General features: G+C 53.3%; 1 long non-coding RNA gene across 1 annotated transcript; it reads left to right on the forward strand.

The window, feature by feature from the left end:
* Window positions 1–7,950: 7,950 nt before the first annotated feature.
* Window positions 7,951–14,714, forward strand: LOC143270388 (uncharacterized). Its single transcript, XR_013047560.1, has 4 exons — window positions 7,951–8,045; window positions 13,218–13,377; window positions 13,646–14,023; window positions 14,448–14,714. It is a non-coding gene; the product is annotated as an uncharacterized LOC143270388 (long non-coding RNA).
* Window positions 14,715–15,305: the final 591 nt, after the last annotated feature.

Raw genomic sequence — 15,305 nt, forward strand, 5'->3', positions numbered from 1 at the left:
CCTCATTAAGAATCTGTTCATCTATCCACTGGGCTAGAGTGCAGTGGTGATCAATAAAATCAGTTCGAACTGTGCACTGAGCTCAAGAGGAACTTAGTGAGACCCTCTGGAACGATGAACATGTCTGGGGGTGCTGCTCAGTGGGAGATTGACAGTCTAGAATCCCCCAGTGAGGGGCTGGGGTGTGGCTCAGTGGTAGAGCACCTGCCTAGAATCTCCCAGTGAGGGGCTGGGGTGTGGCTCAGTGGTAGAGCCCCTGCCTAGAATCCCCCAGTGAGGGGCTAGGGTGTGACTCAGTGGTAGAGCACCTGCCTAGAATCCCCCAGTGAGGGGCTGGGGTGTGGCTCAGTGGTAGAGCCCCTGCCTAGAATCCCCCAGTGAGGGGCTGGGGTGTGGCTCAGTGGTAGAGCCCCTGCCTAGAATCCCCCAGTGAGGGGCTGGGGTGTGGCTCAGTGGTAGAGCACCTGCCTAGAATCCCCCAGTGAGGGTCTGGGGTGTGACTCAGTGGTAGAGCACCTGCCTAGAATCCCCAGTGAGGGGCTGGGGGCGTGGCTTAGTGTAGAGCACCAGACCAGTATGCCTGAAGCCCTGGGTTCAGTCCTCAGTTCTGCAAAACAACAACCAAAGAACTTCTGTAAGAACTTCTGGCCGTACTCCTGCTGTTCCTGGCCCTTCCTCTGGACCCAGGGCCTTTGCTCTTGGCGACTCCTCTGGAACTCTCCCTCTCCTGCTCCAGCCTGGCTGTGGTCTCAGTTCAGTTCATGCCTGAGCACCTGCTTGAATGCTCACGTGGAGTCCAGAGGACCACTTACGTTGAGTTGCTTTTCTCCTGCAGGATAGAGCTCAGGTTGTCAGGCTGACGGGCTCACCAGGTACTTTTGCTGGGAATTGTAAGTCCAAAAGAGCGGGGATTCATGGCGGCGGGGGTGGTTTTGCTCACTACAATGTCCCTGGACCTCCGCAGTAGTCCTAGTATATGGTAGAGTCAAAGTCTGTTCATCTCCAGGGTGCCCAGAGATCCAGCATGGAGCCCCAAGGCCTATGGAGGCCGCTACACAATTATGCGCCTCATGTGGCCAAAGCTGGTACTGCAATCCGCTCCAGAGGGTCCCCTCCCACGCCCCTCAGGGCTTCACCCAGCCTACCTGGCCAGCCAAGTCTTCAGTCTCCCATAAGTAGAATGAATTCAGGTGTCCCTTGGCGTTTTAGGGACTATCATGGCTCAGGGCAGCAGCTAATCCCACACTGAGGCCACTTTCTGTTTTTTGTTTTTTGTTTTTTTGTTTTTCTTATAAAACTGGCCAAACTGGATCTCCTAGAATCTTCATGAACCCTGACCGGACCTGGTAGGTGATGGGCTGCCAGCCCAGACAGGCCTTTGGGTCCCCAGAGAGCCGGGGCAGGGAGCTGGCCCTACCCGGGCCTCAGCCTGCTCCTCTCAACCAGCTGTATCTCATTGAGGATAATTAGCCCAGCCAGACGCCTGGCTCTTGGCCTCTCATTTTCCACTCAGGATCCATCCGCCCGGGGCCTTCGGACAGTGGCCCCCACATATAAATCAAGAGGGGGTCGTTGTTAAGAGAATGGGGACATTCTTTCCACCCGTGTGGCTGGCTAAATTGCCTCCAAGAGCCGATTCTGTACTGGCATCCACTCAAGAATGGCCAAGGCCTTTGAAGGCCCTTCCAGGATGGACCCCAGGGGTTTGAAGCTGGATGAGCAAGCGGGAATCTCTCTGGGAGCCTTTGCTGACCGCAAGAGGGTGGGGCCTCTAAGGACAGTGGGATAACTCGGTAGAAAGGGGAGAGACCTTGCTTGACATGGGGCACCCCCTTATGAGGCCGGCGTAGCAACTTTAGAGGAGACTGCATCTTTATATGTCTTTGATGGTACAAGAGATGGAACACAGAGTCCCTAAGTGCTAGGCAAGTAAGTGTTCTATCACGTGCTCTCGGCCCCTCACTGGGGGATTCTAGGCCAGTGGTCCATCAGTGGCCAGCCTTGCTGGGGCACACAGGTAGTCTACCACTACCTCTCTCTCTCTTTTTTTTCTTTTTTCTTTTCTTTGTTTTGTTTGTTTGTTTGTTTGGTTTGGTTTTTTGAGACAGGGTTTCTCTATGTAGTTTTGGACCTGTCCTAGAACTCGCTCTTTAGACCAGGCTGGCCTCGAACTCACAGAGATCCTCCTGGCTCTGCCTCCCGAGTGCTGGGATTAAGGGCGTGTGCTACCACCTCCTGGCTTCTTTCTTTATTTCTGCTGTGCCTGGGCTGTATGATGAGGACCGATCACAAAATAAATAAGTTTAAAAACTAAGTAAATGTAGCTGTAGGAGCACATTTCAGGGGTAGGCCACGGCAGGACAGTGAGGACCCCGGCTTTGCTCACCACCGCTCCAAAAAGAAATAAATGAAAACAAAACAAATGTACACCCACAGTTAATATTAGTAAAAAGATGGATGTATATTTAGTGATAATAAAAAATCATGGAAGCGGAAGGAGAGTCACTGAGGTTTTGGCGGTGAGTTCCAGAGAAGAGGTCCTGGAGTTACTGTGTGAAAGGAGAATGTTGTAGAATTTTCTGGGTCCAGAACTGTCATCCTCTTTCCACTGACTCAGCTTTTTAGTCTTGGCCCTCCGTTTCATTTTTCTCTTCTGTTTTTAAAGATTTGTTTTATTTTTAGTTACGGCTATGCCTGCGTGCATGTATGTGTGTGTGTCTGTGTGTGTATCTGTGTATCTGTGTGTGTGTGTGTGCACACCAGGGTGCTGTCTGTTAGGGATGCTAAGAACTAAACTCTGGTCCTATGGAAGAGAACATCACACACTCAACCACCAAGTCATCTTTCCGGCTTGTTCATCCCAATTTCTTTCAATAGTGAGGTCGATCCTGAACCCCACAGCGGCAGGTTGGAGCCAGGGAAGGATGGCTGCTTACAGACAGACAGAAAGATGAACTCCAGATTAGGTGGAGTTTGTGGTCTGGCACCGACAGAGGTTCAGGGTTGATCTTCCTGCAAACCAAACTTCCTGGTGACTCAGGTACCCACTCAGGGCCACGGAGAGGAATGTTTTGCACACGACACCTGGCTATTCCTTGAACGTTTTCTGAGGCCACACACACCATCAGCACCCCAGACCCTCTCCTGGCTTGCGGTGGCTCTGCCTCTCCCATACGACCCCACACCGGCTGGATCAGGATAAGATTGGAGAATGAGGAGGAGGAGGAGGCTGGGTCCAGCGGCCTGTCCGTGGTGCTGCGGGGGTCACGGCATACCCTTGTCTTTATATCCTTGACTTGTGTAGACTGGGATCCCTGCTCGGCTGCCTCAGAAGACAAGACACTGACACTCCTTAAACAGCAGGATAAAGGTCCTTAGCACCTTCTTAGCCTTTCCACGATCCAGCTACAATCATGGAGCCCACAGCAGGCAGGGACAGAAAGGCACACACGTTGGCTCAGGGCCAAGGCTCAGAAGCCAGCTCAAGTCCCAGCTGCGGGCCGGCCTCCCACGTCCTTACCCAAGACCTGTTATCCGGGTGCTGGGTGCTAATGTCTATGTCTGGAGAGGGTGGGGCATTGGGACCCAGACTTCTTGGTGCCGTGGGGACACTGGATAGGAGTGGCGGTGGGCGCAGTGGTGGGAGGAACAGGCCATGTGGAGCTACCGTAATCCAGAATTTAGCTTCAACTTCTTAGGAATGTCCACCCACAAGGGTGGAGGCAGGGCAAGTCTGGCTCCCATCAAACTTCAGAGAGTTACTGTGTCTTGTTTGGTTGGGAACTGAGGCGACCGCGGCACGGGGGCCCCATCAGGGATCTCAGTGGGGGTATATTGGGTCAGGAAGCCCCCGTTCTGCTTCTTAAGCTGTGTCACCTCTAGGTCACTGACAACCTCTCTGGGTCCTCATACCGCTCCTCAGAGGGACAGGATGGATGCCCACCCCCACCCCCACCCCCACCCCAGCGCGTCTTGCTGGAGCTTGCTGCAGAACTTGGCGCCTGGGTTGGGGACTCCAGCCGGCCTGATGTGAGTTGGGACGCGCGCAGACGGCTTTTGTGGCTCCACAGCGCCATCTACTGGTGATGGGGCCATCTTGCTTGGCTACTGTTTTCTTCCTAGCTTTCTAGATGGCGCCGAGTTTAAAAGTATAACAATTTTGAGGGCAACGGGTCTGAATGCAAGACGCAGCTATCTCGGCCACCGCTGAATCGCAGCCTTAACCGCTTTCAGTTTCCTGTAAAAATGAAAAAAAGCTTGTGGGCTGGGCTCAGTCAGTAAAGCTTGCCTTACAAGCATGGGAACCTAAGTTCCATCCCTAAAACCCATGCAAAAGCCAGGCACTGAGACCCGTGCTTAAGGCAGAGACAGGTTAAATTTTGGGCCTTGATGGCCAGACAGCCTAGCCTGATTGGCAAGCTCCAGGTCAATGAGAGACTCTGTATATATATAAATATATACATATATATATATAATATATATGCAAACAGACAAACAAATAAATAAAACTGACAGTGTCCTTGAGGAAGACCTGAGGTTTTCTTCTGACCTCCACATGCTCATGCATGCAGCCTCACCTACATGCACCTTCACATAAACATGCACAAAAATGCATTAAAAATAGCTTGTAGCCTGGGGTGGTGGCGCACGCCTTTAGTCCCAGCACTCGGGAGGCAGAGGCAGACAGATTGCTGAATTCGAAGCGAGCCTGGTTTACAGAATGAGTTCCAGGACAGCCAGGGCTATACAGAGAAGTCCTGTTTCCAAAACCAAAAAACAACAGCAATAAAACAGTCTGCAGACTTACAGCACGGTCCCTAAGCTCTCTGCCGTGTGCATACAAGACCACATTACATCCCCGTCGCTCTCCAACTTTGGGGAATAAGGACACCGGGGAGCATTTACAGATACCCAGGGGATGGGTATAGGCAGCTTGAGACATGGACGGAAGGCACTGGACTGCCAGAGCCTGCTGGATGCACACTTTCCCACAAATTCATCTGCCTCCAGTGTCTTCCTTGGCGCCTCCAAGACCACTGCGCATGTCCTGATCTAGCCCCGCCCCCCGCCCCCCCCTCCGGAGCCATAGCCGGTTCCCATGACGGTAGATATCTATCTTAGTTTCATTTCTCTTGCTCTGATAACTTAGTCTGACAAAAGCGACTTAGAGGAGAAAGGATTTATTTCAGCTCACGGTTCCGGGTTACAGTCCATCGCTACCGGGAGGGGAGGGCGGGGGCGGGAGTCGCAGGGGCAGGAGCACTTGAGACAGCTGGTCTCACCACATGGTGAGGTCAGGAGCAGAGGGAGACAAAAGCACTTTGTGCTCGGCCAGTTTTCTCTGCTCTCATACAGTCCAGAACTCAAACCAGGGAAAGGTGCCACCCACTTTTAAGCTGGGTCTTCCCACATAGATTAACACAGTCAAGACAATCAATCCCCTGCAGACATGGCCTCAGGCCAACCAGATGTAGACAATCCCTCACTGAGATGCTCTTCCCAGGTGACTCTAGGTTACCCCAAGTTGATAATTAAAACTAACCTGTACAGTGGGCCTGGGAGAAAGTCACTCGTTTGGACCCAGATCTGTCCCCAGTGGAGCTCAGGGTCCTGACCAACTCTTCTCCCTGTGATTGCTGGCTTCCTGGGGGGCAGTTTAATTGGCAGGGTCCTTCCGGCCGCTTCTACTAAGTCCTGTTATTCTGCTTCTCAGCTGCCTATTCAGTGCCGCTGTGGACAGGCTGTGGACGAGAAGGCAGAGGCTACATACACAGTGGGACCCAGGATCCCAGGAGAATTCTCCTCCTCACCCCACCCCCAAGCAACGTGGGCAGAGCTCTGCCTCCTGGGGTCCAGCCTGATTCAGCCGGGTGGTGCCGGGCCTCTTCGGGAAGTGTCCCCCACCCCCACCCCCAGCCCCTGATCTCCTTCTCGCTGGAGCCTGGAGGGGCTCTGGGGACAAGATATCTTTGAGGACCCACTTTCAGTGACCTACTTCCTCCAGCTAACGATGCCTCTTAAAGTTCCCCCACCCCATAGTGCCACCACCTGGGGAGGTAACGCATGAGTCGGGGGCGGGGGGGGGGGGGGGGAGGGGGGGAGCGGCGGGAATTTCTTACCCAAACTAACACTTGACTGGGGCCCCCTGCTGCGCAAGGCTGCAGGCCTATGGCTTGTCTTCCTGCTCCTGGTGGGGGGGCTGTCCCTCTGCGCTCTTGCTGAACGGGGACTCTGGCCACTGCAGAAAAGGTGTAGCTGTGCAGAGCGGTTGACATCCGAGCAGACAGAAACTAGACAGTGGTGGGCAGGACGCATCTAGACGCCGTCACTGAGCGACACACATTCAGAAAGCAGCGGCTGAGTCTTATCAACACCTCATGACATTGCTCTTAATGTGCTGAGTCCCGAGAGCGTGGATGATATAGACGTGCTTACACACAGAAGCCGGAAGAGAAGGAAGGCATCCCCGGTGCTGGCGAGCCAGGCTGCCAGGGCACCAACGGCCAGGCTGCCATTGCTGCTGTTACTCGAGGCTGAGCAGGAGGCTCAGGGAGGACTGAGTGGGGCTCTCAGTCAGAAGACGGGATCGGGGCCTCCAGCCAGGGCTGGCTGGTCATGTGACTAGCGTTAGGCATCTCCTTCAAGGCCCGAGGGATGCATATGGTCGCGGAACACATAGGAGGCACGTACTCCAGTCTGTAAAGGGGATGGATGGCAGGGGTCCCTGATGGGCAAAGTGAGATGCTAGCATGTGCCCTGTGAGGACTGGAAATACTAGAGGTCGCCAGCTGGTTCCTTAAGGGTGGAGCTATGGAGCCATCCCAAGAGGGTAGAGAGAATTGGATGATTAGCTAGCTGGGTTCCATTTGTGTGGTGTGTGTGTGTGTGTGTGTGTGTGTGTGTGTGTGTGTGTGTGTGTGTATCAATCATATGTTCTTGTGGGGAGTGTGTGATTGTGTGTGCTTGTGTGCCTGCTTGTGTGTACATGTGGGTGTGGCGGCCAGAGGTCAACCTTGGGTATCATTTTCCAGGCACGGCCCATCTTATTTGTTTGACCCACTGAGGCCTGTGGCTCATGGATTAGGTTAGGCTGGGCAGCCCCAGGGATCCCCCTGGTCCCATTTTCCCGGCATGAGGATGATAAGCACCTATGTCCATGTCCTTTTTTTTTTTTTAAATGTGAGCTCTAGGACTTGAACCCAGGCCCTCCTGCTTGTAAAGCAAGCACTCTACCTACTGAGGCATCTCCCCAGTCAGTCTGGGCTCCTGGGATGCCCTGTGCGCTCACAGAGAAGCAAGGCCTCTTAGCGGGCTCTGGGCTCAGGAGCTTCGGTAGATTCCGGCTGCCCTCCTTAGGTCTCAGGGTGCCGGCAGCCATCAGGGGACAAAATCCAGACACATGCTAGGCTAGAAGCAAAGTCCTTTCGACATTAGCTCTCAGCTGGACACAGTCTGGGATGGCGTGGATCTAATGTCACCAGCGAGGGATTGTTGTTGTTTTATTATTTTTACATTTATTGTTTATCCATCTTATGTGTGTCTGTGCGCTCACACACGTGTCACGGTGTGTCTATGGAGGTCAGAGGGTGAGCTGGTTCTCTCCTCCCACCGTGTGGGTCCCAGGGATCAGACTCAAATCATCAGGCTTGGCGGCGAACACCTTTACCTGCCAGGCCATTTTGCCAGCCCCTCCCTCACCAGTGCATTTTGCTAGAGCTGACCGCCCGCCTGCCTCTTCTGCACCCCTTAAAGGGGACACGTTGGATGTAGGTACACTGCCCTGTTCTGTACTCTTGGTCCACAGAGCACAATGCCAGGCAATTCCAGGAGGCTCTGGGGCCTATAATTGTGTCCTCAATACTAGGTCATCGAAGACTTCAAGGGGCCACTTGCCTGGTTTCCATGACATCATGTACCTGAAAGGGGCCCGCCCCGGCCATGCGCCGTGAATGGGCCTCTTGTTCTCTCCAAAGCCACCGTCATCGGTGCGGGGTTACGGGAGGTGACTGTTGGCCGCTCTCAGCCAGCCAGACCCCAGGGGCCAGGTGGGTCTGGGAGTGACTCAAGATGGCCTCCAAACACGTTCAGCAGCCGCAGGGCCTTGAGTCCTGTTAGTCTTAGCCGGCAGGTCTTAGCTGGCAGGTATGGGGAGTGGATGCCACATTGAGGAGATCCAAGCTCTGAGCCACAATTGGCACCCTGGGATCTGGGTTGTCAGTGCCTGCAGTAAGCAGCTGGGCACTGACATCTCCCCTGGGGCCTCGGGGACACCTAGGGCCAGTGTACAGTAGTCATTGGTGAGGTGGAGCAGGAGGCTGGGGCGGGGTGAGCAGAGACCACGCAGAGGGATGCTTCTCTACAGAAGTGGGGAGACATGAGATGTAGAGGGGGGAGGAAGCAGGGTGCCCGGACTCTGTGCTGGCCTCAGGAGGTGTCTTTGTCAAGCTGGGGCAGAGTCTCAGGATAATAGCCCAGGCTGGCCTCAAACTCACATTCCTGCTGCCTGTGCCCAACTGAGTGCTGGGATTATAGTTCTGTGTCATCATGCTTGGTTTATTTCTGGCCGTTTTAAAAGATGAAAAGCATTCATATCTGATGACATACAAAAACCTACAAGATGGCAACTGTTTAAAGAATTATATGACTTTTTTTTTTTTTTTTTTTTTTTTGAGACAGGGTTTCTCTGTGTAGCCCTGGCTGTCCTGAAACTCACTCTGTAGCCCAGGCTGGCCTCAAACTCACAGAGATCCACCTGCCTCTGCCTCCCGAGTGCTGAGATTAAAGGCGTGCGCCACCACCGCCTGGCTAATTTTTGTTGTTGTTGTTAAGTAGATGAATACTTAAGAAAATCTTGGCCAGGGATGTGGTTCAGTTGGTGGAATGCTCACCTAGCATACAGGAATCCCTGGGTTCCAGCCCCAGCACCCCATAAACCCAGCATAGTGGCTCATGCCTATAATCTCAGCACTGAGGAGGTGGAGGTGGCAGAATCAGGAATTCAAAGTCATGCTTAGCTCCACAGTGAGTTCAAAGCCAGCTCGGTACACAGGAAAGCACATCTCTCTATTTAATCAGGGCTGAAAAGACAGATCAAGCGGTTGAACACACTTGCTGCTCTTGTAGAAGACTGGAGTTCGGTTCTCAGCAGCCACATTAGATGGTTCACAGCCATCATCAGTAACTCTAGCTCCAGGTGGAGGTGGGGGTGGGGTTCCAGCTTCCTCTTTTGGCCTCCACGGGCATCTATACACATGTGGTGTATACATACTCACAAACAGGTACGCGCACACATCATCAAAATAAGTAAATGTTTGTGTTTGTTTGTTTGTTTGTTTGTTTGTTTGTTTTGAGACAGGGTCTATGTAGCTCTGGCTGTCCTGGAACTCACTCTGTAGCCCAGGCTGGCCTCGAACTCACAGAGATCCACCTGCCTCTGCCTCCAAAAAGAGCTGGGATTAAAGGTGTGGGCCACTATGCCTGGCCACATTTTTTTTTTTTTTTGAAGAAATATTGAAGGCTCCTAACTCAGCTTCTGCCCAGGTCTGAGCACAGACTCAGGAGCCAGAATCTTGGATCCAAATACACAAGCTGAGCCAGGGAACGTCTTGGCACTTTGGGATTTTCCTTGTGGAGCAAACAGCTTCCTCTCTGAGCTTTGGCAGAGATAACCAGGCATGACGGCTGTCACTGTCACATCAGAATGCTTGGCCTGGGTCTTTGGAGCAGGCTGCATGGGAACCGCTCACTTGGCCTTCTAGGCTCTCCCACTCTCTTGTCTGTGAAACGGACCCAGGTCTCGTGAGGATTCACTAAGCTAACGTGTTCAGTGGGAGAGGCAACATCTTTGTCCCATCATCTGGCAGTCCAAGGCTCGACAGAGTGATGTTTAACCTGTGTTGAATGAATGATTAAAGGCGTCCTTGAATTCCTGTAGCTCTCCAAAACTACAAAGGACGAACTGGAGAGCTGGCCTAGAGAGACAGATCAGCAAGTAAAGTGCTTTTGAAGGCCTGAGGACCTGAGTTCCATCCCAGAAACCATGTAAAAAGAACGAGTCTGGTGACCCATGCCTGGAATCGCAGCCCTGGGAGGCAGGGGCAGGAGATCCCTGGTGCTCTCTGCCCAGCCAGCCTAGCAAACAGTGAGGCCCAGGTTGAGTGAGAAACTCTGCCTCAGAAAACAAGTCAATGGCCTCTGAGGAACAATGCCCGAGCTTGCCCTGTGTCCTCCAAATGCATGGAGACTCGTGTGTGCCTGTGTGCATGCATGCATGCATCACACACACACACACACACACACACACACACACACACACCATACAAAGGAAGATAGTAAGTACTAAACAACAAGAAATTCCCCCGAGAACCCCCATCTGCCTCTTGGGAAGTGGGTTCTGTTATTTTTGCATCACCATGACCACAACACGTGACAGAAACAGTCAAGAAAAGGAAGATTTGCCTTGGCTCGCAGCTTCAGGGGGTTTCAGTCCCTTATGATGGGCAAAGCAAAGCAGAACAGTTGTCGGGCTTGTCCAGCCTGTCGGTACTGAAGCGTGACATTGTCGTCTGCGACGTTCACACGCACAAACAGTGTTACAGGCTGGAGAGCCGGCTCAGCGGTTCAAGCGAGCTTGCGGCTCTTGATGAGGATCTGAGTTCAGTTCCCAGCACCCATGTCGGGCAGCTCATACCCACCTGTAACTCCCGCTCCAGGGCATCCTATGACCTCTTCTGGCCTCCACAGACACCTGTATTCACGTGTGTGCATTATCTACGCACACACACACACACACACACACACACACACAGACATACACAGACACACACACACACACACACACACACACATACACAAAATTAAAAATAAAATATATCTTAAGAAGCCAGGTGGACAGCTTTTGGATCTAATTGATGGTGACATTGAAGGTTGTCATCACACATACACACACACACACACACACACCCCGCACACACACACAACTAAATCCAAATTTAGAGGTCGGTGAAAGTTGCACGCTTGGGAGGCACAGGTAAGAGCAGCAGTGAGGCAGAGGCCAAAGCTGGTGTGACAAGGCTAGCCCTTTCCTCTGATCTCTTGCCTTGGCTTCTCCCTTGCTCTGTCCGTGCCAGGTTGACACGAGAGGGTCCTTGCAGGCAGAAGGTGGAGGTGCAGTGAGCGTACCCTGCCCGGGGAAGAGGAGACTCGGGCAGCACTTTTCTTAAAAGTTTTTGTAGGGATACTCAGGCCTCAGTGGAGTCCAAGCTGTGCAGGGACGAACCCCCCAATTAGAAAGATCCTGAGCCTCCTCTCACTGGGGGTGGGTAGCAGAAAGAGCCTTTTTCTTTTTTTAAATAGGACATCTGATTTTAGGCCCCTCCTGTCTAAGTTGTAAGGGTATCATGAGGTAGAGGTTGGCATCGCGGCTCTGGGTCCCAGCACAGTAGCTTCCCGATTATGCTCTTGAGGGTAATTGTGTGTGTGTGTGTGTGTGTGTGTGTGTGTGTGTGTGTGTGTGTGTGTGATAGGATCTCATGTAGTTCAGGCTGGCCTCACACTCAACATGTAGACAAGCATGGTCTTGAACTTCCGATGCCGTTGCCTTTACCTCCCAAGAGCTGGGGTTAAAGGTGTATGCCACCACGGCCAGCAATTGGTCTTGGAGCCTGCTGATTCCGGTCTCCACCCCCCCACACACACACTCAGACACTCTCTGGATTACTTCAGCACTGCTTTGACCAAATGCCTGTGGGATGGCGTTCATTTGGAGCACGGTTTCAGAGGCTTCGGTGGCCATCGGGCTCCCCTGGGACAGCATGATGGCGGCAGGAGTGTGTGGAGAAAGAGGCTGTTCACTTCATGGTGGGTAGGAAGCTGGGAGAGACAGAAAGGGGCAAGTTCAAGATGCCCCCTAAGAACTGACCCCAATGACCTACTTCCTCCAGCTAGACCCCAAAGTTTTAGAACCTTAAAAAAAAAAAGAGTGCCAGCAGCTGGGAGTCAAGTCCTGAACCCATGACTCTGGGTTGCATAAGCCTTTTTGAAGGGAATTTCATGTCCAAACTACAATACTCTCCTAGTCGGATCATTTGATGGGTGGATGGATGGATGAGTGGGTGGTGGATAGATGGACAGATAATGGATAGGTGGGTGGGCATATGGATCATCAGGTAGGTGTGTGTGTGTGTGTGTGTGTGTGTGTGTATGCATGAATGAATACATAATGGATGGATGAGTGGGTGGTGGATAGATGGACAAATAATGGATAGGTGGGTGGACATATTGATCATTGGGTAGGGCTGTGTGTGTGAGGTGTGTATGTGTGTGTGTTTGTGTGTGTCTATGCATGTGTGAATGAATACATAATGGATGGATGAGAGGCTAAATAATTGGATGAATGGATGGGTACAAAATGGATGTGAGTGGATGGATAAACAGATGGATAATTGGATGGCTGAGTGGTTGAATGGATGGGCTGGATGAACAGATGGTTGAATGATGGGTGGGTAAGTGGATGGAGGATAAACCAGTGGCTACGTGGACAGATGAGTAGAGGGATGGGTAGAGGGGGCATGGTCTTTTGATACAATTGCAGAGCACCCTCAACTCCTTGAGGTGGTTTATCCTCACAACGGACTTCAAAGTAGGGCTAGACTTACTAGTCCCATTCTACAGAATAGAAAACTGAGGGCCAGCAAGGTTAAAGACCTTGTGACTCACACAGGGAGCATCTGGGGCATAGATGTGTGTCTTGAATCCTTGCTCCTGATGGTGTGTGTGTGTGTGTGTATGTGTGTGTGTGTGTGTGTGTGTGTGTGTGTGTGTATGAGAACACACACACAAGCCCGCATGTGTGTGTGCCATAGCATACTGTGGAGGTCAGAGGACAACCTGAGCGAGCCGGTTCTCACCTCCACTGTGAGGAGATCTGAGGACTGAACCTGGGTCATCAGACTTGGCTGCAAGCTCTGCCATCTCGCTGCCTCACCTTGTCTGAGACAGTCACTCGGCCTCCTGACTGGGCTAGATGGCCGGCCAGTGAACCTGGGAATCCTCCTGTCTCCACTCCCCCAGTACTGGGTCACGTATATGCTCAAGTTTTTCTTACGTCAGTCCTGGGGATCAGACTCAGGTCCTCTCACCTCCCACACTGAGCAATCTCTCCAGCCCTCCTGGTGTCTTTTCTAATTAACCCTATGATTTCCTCTTTATTTATTCAGACTATCGTGGTCATCGGTGTCGTGAACACCCTTCTGGGCTACCTGGTGCTGGGTGAACTGGGGATGTGACCCCCCTCCCCGGGGAGCCGGCTCACGAATACCCAGGGAACAGCTCCAGTTGATGGTTTTGCCTAAACGCTGGTTGGCATGACGGATTCATGTGGGTGGGATCCGGGCCACGTCCTCGGGAAATGGGGCAGAGCTGGACCCGAGGGAAGGCTGCTCGTGCCAGGCAGGCGAGGAAGACGTTGCTGATGCCAGGCTCAGGCTGCGTAGGAGCCGGGTCACCAACCCAGCTCCTATCTGTGACCCTGAAACAGGGGGTGGGCGAGGCCAGAAGCCGCAGGGGTGCATCCGCGGTGTTGGAAGGGGTCCCCACAATAACAGAAAGGGACTGACTCCTATCCAGGACCCCTTCATCCATCCAGGAAGCCCTGGGCAGGGAGCCACACGAGTAACACGACCCCACCAAGGCCTGTGGTCCCTGGGCGCCGCCTCCCTCAGGCAGCGGAAAGGCAGCCAGGGCCGGGGCCCACCCACGACTGCCCACCTCGGGCGGGCGAGCTGCCCTCCGCCGTCCTGGGAGACCTGGGGCTGGGTCGGAGGCCCAGCCTCAGAAGTCGCCTCCACGGGCGCCAGGTGCGGCACGGTGGTGCTCATTAGGCCTTGGAAGGCGGGCCAGGCTTCCCGTGCAGCCTTCTGAGAATCCCCGGAGAAGAAAGGAAATCAAAGGCCGGGGATTGGGAAACAAGGATGAGGAGATAATGAAACAAGATTCCTATCTGAATAATTTCCTCTAATTGCTGGTAAGAGACATTCATTTTCCTTTTGAAGCTCCCGGGGCCCCCGGGGCGTCTTGGGACGTGCCAAGGTGGCAGCCCGTCTAGCCGGCTCGTCTCAGCGCTGCTTGCACTGGGCTGGCCCTGGGCCACGCGGGGGCGGGCGGGCAGCGGGGTTCTGCTCCGCTTGGATGGGGTGCTGGGCTCTCCGCCTGGGATGTGCAAGAGGCCTCGGGAGCGCCGGCCTTTGCACCAAAGTCCCGGTTTCTCTCTCCGGTCTGGGGTGGGCACACCACTCTGACCCGGGTCCCTTCTTTGTGCACCCACTGGGTTCTGCGGGGAGGGGCCTGATGACCCGCTTCTCCCCCCCACCCCACCCCTTTTCTACCTATGACTACCGATGAGGGCCGTGAGGTCAAGGCTAGTGTGAGAGCAGTCTACCTGCCCACAGCGCCTCCTAGCTCCTCCAGGGAATTGCAGGCTTCATGGTGACGCCCACTTCACAGATGAGGGAGTTGAGGTTCAAGGAACAGGATTGGACCCACGGAGAGGGAAGCTGGGTGCATACATTCTGCCTTTGATATGCGCAGGATCCACGTGATACAAGAAGTGGCCCTTGCTTGAGACTGTGGGGTGGGGTGCATTTGTGGAGTGTGGGGGGACTCCCTGGTCTCCCCTAAGATTTTCATTCTCTTTGATCCCTGGCCCTGTACAAAGAATAGGAATGTTCCAGGTTACTGACTACAGAAATCGTGGAAATATTGACTGATTTTTTTTTTTAAAGGAGTCGGGGTGTGTGTGTAAGTTTCTTTCAGATATTTTTCAAGAATCTTTGCCCGGGAAGCTGAGGAGCTGACCTGCTTTCCATGTGATGGGGTGGGGAAGTGTCACATAAAGGACTTGTAACATCCCTGCTCCTCTGGAATTTTGGGACAAGGCCAGAGGGCTGCCTGGAGGAGGTGGTACCTGCTGATACACAGACCGCCTCCAAGTCTAGGTTCCTTAGTGTGGCCTTCAAAGCCTCCCCCTCCGCCCCGTGCCACACACACACACACACACACACACACACACACACACACACACACACAGCTATTCTCTCCTCAATCCTAAATCGGCCTCTCCAAACTTGCCATTGCTTCCGGAACTTGCTAGTCTGTTCCTGTCCTCCATCTTTGTCAAACTCTCCCCTCTGCCGTGAAGGCTGCCTCTATGCTTTTGGTCCCTAATGAACGTCTTGTCACCCTTCAATACCCAGGCCCGGTGAGTGCCTGCCTGTCTGTCTGGCGCATACCTTACCTCCTCTTCCAGG

Source organism: Peromyscus maniculatus, chromosome 23 (genome assembly GCF_049852395.1).
Source record: "Peromyscus maniculatus bairdii isolate BWxNUB_F1_BW_parent chromosome 23, HU_Pman_BW_mat_3.1, whole genome shotgun sequence".
Lineage (NCBI taxonomy): Eukaryota > Metazoa > Chordata > Mammalia > Rodentia > Cricetidae > Peromyscus > Peromyscus maniculatus.